This window comes from Dermacentor andersoni, chromosome 1 (genome assembly GCF_023375885.2).
Source record: "Dermacentor andersoni chromosome 1, qqDerAnde1_hic_scaffold, whole genome shotgun sequence".
NCBI classification, from domain to species: domain Eukaryota; kingdom Metazoa; phylum Arthropoda; class Arachnida; order Ixodida; family Ixodidae; genus Dermacentor; species Dermacentor andersoni.
The window spans coordinates 21,360,318-21,370,588 of record NC_092814.1 but is presented as its reverse complement, the minus strand read 5'-3'; the positions used below and the strand labels follow the sequence as shown (position 1 = coordinate 21,370,588).

Sequence of the window (10,271 nt, the reverse complement as noted above, 5' to 3'; positions counted from 1 at the left end):
GTGTGTGTGTGTGTGTGTGTGTGTGTGTGTGTGTGTGTGTGTGTGTGTGTGTGTGTGTGTGTGTGTGTGTGTGTGTGTGTGTGTGTGTGTGTGTGTGTGTGTGTGTGTGTGTGTGTGTGTGTGTGTGTGTGTGTGTGTGTGTGTGTGTGTGTGTGTGTGTGTGTGTGTGTGTGTGTGTGTGTGTGTGTGTGTGTGTGTGTGTGTGTGTGTGTGTGTGTGTGTGTGTGTGTGTGTGTGTGTGTGTGTGTGTGTGTGTGTGTGTGTGTGTGTGTGTGTGTGTGTGTGTGTGTGTGTGTGTGTGTGTGTGTGTGTGTGTGTGTGTGTGTGTGTGTGTGTGTGTGTGTGCATACGACGGATAGAGAGAGACTACCTGTGTTTGAGGGAGAGTGCGTTTGTGTGCGAGGGAGACAGAAAGAGTGTGTGTGCGTGTGTGTGCGTGAGCGTGCCAGGGAGAGCGAGAGAGTGTGCGCGTGCTAGTGCCTCCGTATTTGCTATGCATGCACAAGAGTGCGTGAGCGTGAGCGGCGTGTGTGCATGCCTGCATTTGGGCCTGCGTGAACGTGTGCGCGCGTGTTAGTGCATGTGTGTGTGTGCGCTGGCGTACATGCGGTGCATGCATGGCGGCGTGTGTATGTGCACGCGTGCGACCGTTCGTGTTCGTATTTCAACATGCGTGCCTGGGGACAAAAGTGTGCGTGTTTGTGTGCGCATGAATATCTGCGTGCGATGGCGAGTGTGTGTGCGTGCGTGTGAGGAAGAGGGCGTGCGTTCATGCGAGGGAGAGAGAGTGCGTGCGTGTGTGCGTGCGAGGTTGTTTGTGTGTTTGCGGGTGTGAGCGAACATTTTCCTGCTTACACCTGCTTTTGGAAACAAAAGTGATGTGGATACGATTAAAACCCGTATTTAAATCCACGAAACAAGAACGAATGACGGTGCATTTGTAGCATTATCTCGTTCTTAAAGCGAAACCTACGCACACATACAAAAAAGGCGCCTGTGACGTGAGTATTGCCGCCCTTGGCTGGCACGGCCCCGTAAGAAGCTGCCAAACGGTTCCCCTTCGTTATGTTGCTTCCGTCGGCGGCAGCGCAATGTCTTGAAGGCAATGACGCGCTAAATCTGCACTATCATTCAATCGTGTATCGTTTGTGTGACCAAGCAAGCTTTCGGCAGCGCATGTTGGTTGCTTCGTTAACGTTTCAACTTTAAACGGCTTGCCTCCAGAAAAACATGAATTAGTCGTCTGGCCAGGGGGGGGGGGGGGGGGGAATCTCCGCATGGCGGCCATTGGCCGTTTTCGAGCAGACGCTCTTTCGACGCTAGCGCCAAGGTCCCCCCCCCCCCCCCTTCATTTACGGCCCTAACCAATGGGCGACGCAGAAGCAAAATGGCGGCGCACACAATCGTTTACGTTGTCACGGCAACAGGAATAGCAGCCGCGCGGCGCCTCCTCTGCCAAACGTTTTTCTTTTCTTTTTGTTTTTATTAGCTGGCGCGCGGTGCGCCCACCGTGGGCTATGCGTTGGCGCGCACGCAGTCTTGACCATACTTATATTATAACAGCATGTGCCGGGACATAAAAAAATTCCACTTCCAACACAACAGATGTTTAGTCTCGCTTTATTGACTTCGTTTCCGAAAACAGATTTTTCTTATAACGTGGTGTGATACACGCTCAAAAAATGAGCAAAAGTGAAAGGTGCATGCCATATACAAGAGTACTAAACACAAAAGTTCACAGACGGTGAAATAACAAAAGAAAGCGCTAGAAAACGCGAAGGCCTTTTCATGTACACACACATAAAAAAATACAAGATTCTTATATAACGTCCTCAAGACCGAAATTTAGACGAGCTTCTGATATATGCACGAAAATATTGCACAAAACTGGATGACACGTATGACATATTCATGACAACTATAAAAAGGGAAAACTCACTGATAATAGCAAGAACAATGACACGCAAAGTACCTAAAAATAGAATAAAATGCTAACATTGTTTGATTGATAGCCATACCAAAAAAAAGAGCTTACTTATAAATCTGCGCGAAAGTATCCCGTACAAAAAAAATTATTGAGAAGGCATTGAAATATTGTTGGTCAATGTTGAGTTTTTTATTGAGGAATTATTGAGAGTATGTTGGAGAATTGTTGGGTTGAGTGTTAAGCACTCTTGAATATTGGCCACTGAAATCGAATTGAAACACCATTGGGTACCTCAATGTTGAATAATTGTTAAGTTACCATTGAAAGTCCATTGTGCTTAGACGGCCCGTTGTGTTCGTTTTGTTGAATGGTTGTTGAGTTACCATTGATTCTGCGTTGAACTAACGTTGTGGTAGTTCTGTTGACCTGTTGTTGAGTTATTATTGCCACAGCATTGAAAAGCATATTGTTGCACACTTGAGATGCCATTGAGATTTCAGAAGTCGCCATTGAAATATGATTGACGTTTCGTTGGGCTAGTGTATTTTTATTCATATATTGAAATTGCTTCGCTGTTCACACTCGCATGCCCCGGTGCCTGCTCGTAACTTTCCCAAACACAAACAAAATCAAAGGAGAGACTGATCAACTTGAAGTACCTTTATTTACACTAAAGATGCGTGCACGTGAAACATTATTACAGTACATAAGGCACCACTACATCGAACCTGGAGACATAGGCTAGTACCTACAGCACTCTAGCAGTGTAAATACATCTGAAAAAACCTATACATATGAATCCAATCAAAACGATCATTGTGCTCTTCACTTTCGACTTAAGTTTATGACTAGAAGGCAAAGCGACTCAAAAGCCAGGCCTTAAGCATACCCTTGTAACAACCAACTTTGAACACATGAACACTTGGAGCTGCTTGCATGTGAATACACAAGACATCTGAATATGTTACATTAAAATGTTGCGCACACTAACACATCACAGGAAGAGCTACGGCTGACTGTGAGAAGGCAAAATAACCAACTTGAAACAAATGACTTCACGTAAATATATACAACCTTTAGCACACGTCTTTCACCACGATTAAAATTTAATGAAGTACCAAAGTAGACTTGCCTGAGCTTTGTCTTCGAGATATATATATATTCATGTTGCCCAATTATTTTATAAAATAACATCACTCAACTTACCTATTATTTGACGAGACATAATTTAGAAAGTTGTCGGGCATGATGAACACCTGAATTGTGTTTCTGACAAGCCAGGATTGCTTTCTTCAGAAATAAACTTGTAAAGCTTTTGTTTAATGAAAGCAGCTTATCTCCCTGGCACAAGTCAAGAACAAACAGTACACCATTTGATTATGTTAATGTGGGGTACAGAAGAGTTCCTTAGAGGCATTTCCTCAATTTAGTGAGCTCATTTTCAGGTAATCTTTCTGGACCTGCACAAAGCTAATTAAAGCACTTTTTGTGGCCTTTTTTCCTATACCCAGCAACTAAGTGCTACCTCAGTCAATAAAGAGATAAGGAAAGGCTAATACCTTGAACGATAAGAGAAAAAAATAATTATTTAGCACAGAAAATTGGTAGTAACACATGGCTAACACAATTCCAAACAGCCAAATAAATGGTCACCTGCACTTTCAGTATCAAGCACCCCAGAAATAGTCATAAAGTATGAGAAAAGGTTCCAATGACTCGACAGCCAGATTGCTGAGACAGTGAAAAACGCCAATAAATGCATATACGAAACACCAATTACCTCAATTTCGCAGATAAAATGTTATTAAAATAGCACCAGAATTTTGCTGCATAAAATACATAAAGGATGCATAAAAATTGGGACAAAGCAGTAACTGAAAGACAGAGGGAGCTACAGCACCCATGTTGAAAAAGATTACAAGGAAAATGATATATATGCATATTTAAGTTTACAATTTTCGCTCCAACATATAGAAAAAGAACGCATGCACTTAGAGCATAAAAAGGTTCATGTGCCTGGAGAATGCAGCGCAGTACAAAGAAGCGTCATGAGAACCGAAAAGTAGATCTTACTACGAATGCTTGCAACCTACAATCAGGCATGTGCCATGTCATGCCTTGAATGGATGAAATTCATAAATATTACACACAAAGGAAGTTACCATCACTCTTATTGGCTTCCTCAGGGGACTCCTTGAAATTGAACTAGAAAAATGTACTCAGTGTCAAAAACATTGAGAAGATAAGACCCTATAGCGTTCTTCCTGAAATAAACAGCGCAAATAACTTCATGTATCAATTCTATGGACACTTCGCCAATTCGGTGTACATTTATATTTCACAACCACCCAAACAGAGACGAGAAGGATGAATTAAGGTAGGAACACACATGAACGCTGACTCAAGTAGAAGTTTATTCGCGAAGACGAAGATTTTAAACACACTGGCCAACTTCACAAAGAAAAAGCCATGGATGCGCAGCATACACAGCCCGGCACAACAAAAAAGGACCTAAATACGTCCTGTAGAATAAACATGTGCGTCAAAAACTAACAAAAACATGAAAACTGAAAGGTTTCTCCTGTAAGTGATATTAACGAGAAGTACTGCAGCAACTCTTTCCCACTAATGGTCACAGAAATCTTGCTTATGAATATTTCTTCGTGATCAATAAATAATGCTTCCATAAGTCCTCTTGTGTTCTGGTCTTTGTGATGAAACAATCGTTCTTTCTGCTCTATACCGCAACACCAGAGGAGTTCCAGAAGCAATATTTATTGATCACAAACGAAACAATTGCATAACCAAGTTATCTGTTGCCCTTAGTGGGAAAAAGTTGTTCTCAAAAGAGTATTTCCCGTTGGGTAGTATCACTTATCGGACAAATCTTTCGCTTTTTCAATAGATTTGACCGATAGTTCTCGTTTTTCACGCACGTTTATTCTACATGACATGGCTTCATATTTTTTTCTTGTCGCACGTGGCTGTTTCTGCCACGCATGCACGGATTTTTACCTTTGCCAAGTTGACCAGTGTGTTTAATACCTTTGTCATCAAAAGCAAACTTTTAGTAGAGCTTGCGTTCGTGTGTGCTCCTACCTATTTCGTCGTCCGCCTCTGTTCGTGCTGCTGTTTACAGTACCCACGTATCACTTGGTTAGGCTGGTAAACATTCTCACAAACAAAAGTGAATGCCTCCCCTCAAAAGGTTGCCCATCCTTTACAACTAAACGCCAGAGCAAATCGAAAGTAAGCCTTCACAGCGTCCACGTGGCAGCTAGTACACCACAGAGCAACACAAAATATAGTTGAAAATCCCACTTGATGGAGAGTGGCAACAGAGATGCGAGCTTGCTAGTGAATCAGCCGCATATCATCGGGTGTCTCTTGCACGACGCCAAGGTGCTTTTGGCGTAGAACACTTTATCATCTGGGAATTTACTGCATACGTAACCTGTGAGAAGGGAATGTGGACAGAAAATGATATTGCGCGGATTAAGAATCTGCCACACACTGCACATAACTACGCACGAAATAGAACTACACACTATACTGGCAAGTAAAAATTTGCGACTCTTTACGAGTGCCGTCGAGAAAAGGAAGGAATGGGTTGCTACGGTAAATGTTAGCTAAAACACGCACGGCGATAGCCCATACCAAACAGATATCGAATCTTTGGGCAGAAGTCCAGTAGAAGGAATGACCTAAACATACGCCGAGAGCGTTGCGAGCGTGAGCGTGCCTGTACGAGTGAGAACATGTACAGTCGCGATCAATTTGAAGGTGATCGCTCGAGCGGCGACCGAAACTAGGAGCAGCGCCACGTTACGTCATCACCATCAGTCAAGAGGGAAACATCAGATAGCTTCCCTCTCTCTCTTTTGCTGTTCCCTGAGCAGGTGTCACTCCCGTCTGGCAACTCGCAGCTTTTCGTCACCCTTCACGAGATAGCCTGCGAATTCATTTTGATTGCCTTATCAGCTATTGCACAGAGGCGTCATTGTTAGCCAATGTATGCATGAGGCAGGGACGCGCACACATCATTGCCATGAAACGGTAACAAACACAAAAATGTGTCGAGTTAGCCTTGGGGGTGACGGTTGCAGCCTGTACGAGCGTAAAAGGGGAAGAAGGCAGCGCAATTTTTATCTTCGCAGTTCCGAAATCGGCCGCTATGCTGCTTGGAAGGCTCGCCGGTCGCAGCTCGAGCGATCACCTTCAAATTGATCGCGACTGTACCGCTTCTTTGAAGCTAGCCGCTCCGGCGTGGCTCCGATCATCCCGCGCGATTTGTGTGCAGAACGTCGCGTACACGCCCTAGCGCGTTTTGCGCGGTAGCGTCCGGGCAGTGAGCTAGCTTCATGCACGCGTCATTCTTCACCGCGCAAACGGTGCTCGAGTGCGACGCTTAGCTCGAGGCGACAACGCGCCGATTGGCGCTCCTTTCGCTTCTGGAAACAACGCACATTCGGATCGGTCCAACTCAAAGAGGCAGCAGAGAACGGTGGCATGTTTCGGTTATCACTTATTAAAATTGTACAGTACGCCTTCAACGGCAACCCGCCGCGCTAGATAAAGATGCTTACTGCGGTAGTTTTGGCGGTGATAGACGATAAGGTGAGCCCGTCGGCGGCTGTGTTCTTTGACCACGTCACCACACCTCCGTTCATTTGCGCTGTGTATCCGTGTACAGTCACCGCGCGGAAGCTGTGACTAATCGGTTGGCCGTTCTCCGCAAATCCCAGAGAGGCGAAATATATTTCGCGGTGCGCCGCATCATTAGCCGCAACCTAAATCGAGGCGCGCCAACCGCTACGGCACAAAAGGTGATCACGCTAACCGTATGGTATACGATGAGCCACTACGGAAAAAAAAAATAATTCTGATGTTCCACGTGCCAAACCAACGATCTGATTATGAGGCACGTCGTAGTTGGGGACTACGTATTAATTTTGACTTCCTGGAAATTTTTACGTGCATACAATGCACAATGCACGAGCGTTTTTGCATTCCGCTCCTTTGGAATGCGGCCACTGCAGGGATCGTATCCACGACCTCGAGCCCCAAATTGCCACGCAGGCCGCCATAGTTACGAAATGCGTAAGCGTGAAGTGCAACACTGCCTTCCGGTACGAGTGTGGTACAAGCGTAGCACAGCTGCACACCTGCTGCACGATTATTTGTCGCGGTTCTCCTAAACTAGTAGTGCCTGCCTAAATACCTTGAAAGGCAGCGCGCCTCTCACGTAACGGAACGCGATAACAAGCGCTTAGACGGCATACGTGAGCCCCCATGAAAGATGACGTGGCCACTGTAGAAGATTATCACTGCGCAGAGAAACCGATCCTTACGTTCCAATTGTGTTCTCTCATACAAATGAAGGAAACGTTATTAGACAGGAACAAATGAAGCAATGCAATTTTACGCACATGGGGCGCCGCTGCCTCTTCGCCTACCATTGTTTCAAACGAAGTGACGGCGGCAGCGAGAGTTAGTATCGCGCGCATTTGCTCCGGGGCATGCGGTTTGCTTCAAGAAAGTGAACGGTGTGCTTAACGTGTCACGCTCGTCAATGTCAAAATAGAAAAGAAGGCTACGTGCCCAAGAAAACGAGATTACTTACCTATCTTCAGAAGTGCGGCTGCGACTGTTTCGGGGTGCCTTCTCTCCAAGAGGCATCATGGCCTCTGCCGCGCAACTCATCAAAACCGTCAGGCTCGCACATCAATAGAAGACTAGTTGTTGGGTGAGCCAACCACTTCACCGGATAAACATCCCACTTATCGTCGTTAAAGCATTTCACTAAAATGTGCGTCATGATGTCCGAAAAGAAAATACTTTCATCAAGACATGGCTTCACTATCGTATTCAGTTATAAAAACCTTTCAAACACAAAATAACGGCACTTAAGAACCACTAATTGATTAGCAATAATTTTTCATCAACTAACCTTCATAAATTTTTAAGAACTACCTAATTTATAGCGTAAACAATAAATACTACGACCAAAAAATGCGACTACGAAACTAGCGGTAACCATGTGTACTGTTGCAAAAGTGTGCGCACAACGAAGCTCGGTGCGCCCGTTTGCGCGCGCACATACACACCCGAACCTACTTTAACGTTTGTCGCGCCACCTAGAAATAAACATTACTACTAGTTTTACTATATTTACAAAAATAAAACTTTTAAAATAGTTTGCAGCATCTTTGCAGATGACGAGGTGACAAGTAAGGTACAATAAGAGTCCGTTACGTGTATTTCTTTCATTTCCCTGTGGTGTTCTTAACTGAACATACGAGACCTGCAGGCTTGGAACATGAGAAGACGACAGTTCGGCGAGGCTCAAATAAATCGCGTGCTTCTTGCAAGGCGAGTAACGGGAGCAGCCGCAGATACAGCGATTAGCTGTGATACTGTTGCGGCTGTTGCTGAATCTGAAGCTCTTTGAAATCAATGGTTATAGCGGCTGCGCGCTGCGATCTCAAAGCGCGTTCATTCTTTGATCTCTAGTACCACGGACATTGGACAAAAAACTATATTTGCTTTACGGACAGAGGGTACGTCGCAGGAAATTCGAAGACCTCACCGTGTATGTTTGTAGCGTGTGCGCGCTTGCATCCTACGGTTCCCACAGTGCGTCCGATGCTCGAAGGTAGCGTCGTCGCCTGTCGGCACCTGTCTTATCGCCGGCCGCGCTGCCGCCGTGTCTACTTTTGGGGAACTCCACATGCGCGTAGTCACCGTGTTTGCAAGTGAATTTCGCATTCTTCTGCTCCCCGAAACGTGCTCATTTCGGATCGTACCAATGGTTATGTCATCTAGTGTATGTTAAAACGACGATGGCATTTGTACACCGGTGAAGAAATAAATCGTTATGAACTTGGGCGGTCATGAATCTAGTCTAACGTTGCAGTTTTTACGTAGCGAAAATGGCTACGAAAGTGGGGCGGTCCCGGAGATAGGCGCTTCAAAGCGCCAGCTGTAGCGACAGCACCAGGAAGTGGTACGCGGCGCACACGCCAAGCATTTCAGAGCTTACTAGCTTTCGAATGAGAGGATTATGCGCGCGCTCGTGGCTTATTGGTTAGAGTACCGGGCTCGACGGCCGACGTTCGATTCCACCCCATCGGTCACACATAATTTTCTATTAATGAAAGCGAGGCGAAAGAAGAACCTACCTGCCGCAAAGTGACAGGAATTAGGTTGGAACGCATCGCAAAACATGTTTGGAATGTCTTCATATGCGATTTCTAATTATTGTATACTGGACTCAACTGCTACACAACAAAAGAACAACTAGAAAAATCAACACAAATTACCCAATAAATTGTTTATTGAGAACACTCAACGGTAATATTGTTGTGCAAGGATTGAGTGAACTCAATTGCTCTTGAAAATTTGTTGAAGCCCATTGTTTCAACAATTCCCCAACAATATATCAATAGTTAATCAACACTCATTTTTGTACGGGATATGGCATGCATGACATGTTCATTACTGCTGAACAAATTGAAAAAGCATGGCAGAAAAAAAATAACATTGTACTAAAAACTGAAACACACATTATCACATTATTTTGCACTTGGCCACAACTTGAGTAACGGTGGCAAGGGGAACAGAAGGTAGTCGGCTTTTTGCAGCAGCACATAGAAAACATTCGCAGAAAGGCCTATTTCTTAATCAAAGACCAGGTAAAATAAGCCAACAACACAACTTTTCTTTCGACCCAAATGCAATGCTTAGCAATAAGATTACGTCACTTAAGACACTAAGTCGTACCTACTGGGCTCTCCTTTGTATAATAAACACGAACTGCAAAAATCTGCATGTAGGACACTTGCAATGCTAATGCTTTCCAGAAGAAAAAAAGAAAGCGTATCATGCCTGCACATGAAGGTTGTTCGCGCGGTTTTCCCATCGGGGGTTACTGAGATAGGCCACAAACACGAACAGTAATTTTTCAGCTGTTAGTAGGTTTGTAGAACGTGCCGCACAGAAAAAGCACTGAGGGCGGTGTGGAAAGCTGGGCAAGTTACTGAAGTTGCAGAATGAGACTTGGCACAGAAAAACACAAGTCACAGACCAGGTGACAATGAGGAGGAACATCTATTTGTCAGCTTTCTCTACCGGGAAGAGGCAAGTGTAGCACAATCAAGGCGCAACGACGTCCGGAGCCTCATGGAGCACACAAATGGACAGGGCTGTGTTTGTGTACAGTACATGCGCCTTCTGATGTCCTTGGGTCTGAGCGCTCACCTGTTGTCTTTAGGCACCCGGAACAACCTTGCAGGGCTTGTTTTTGATGTATTTGTGCACCACTGCACGATGCACGAGCGGTACG

The 10,271-nt window shown here is 45.0% G+C and overlaps 1 long non-coding RNA gene across 1 annotated transcript; it reads right to left on the bottom strand.

Moving 5' to 3' along the window:
• Positions 1-2,572: 2,572 nt before the first annotated feature.
• Positions 2,573-7,746, bottom strand: LOC129380405 (uncharacterized). The gene is made up of 2 exons (XR_008608407.2): positions 7,551-7,746; positions 2,573-5,381 (listed from the first exon to the last, which is right to left on the bottom strand). It is a non-coding gene; the product is annotated as an uncharacterized lncRNA (long non-coding RNA).
• Between the last annotated feature and the right edge of the window lie 2,525 nt (positions 7,747-10,271).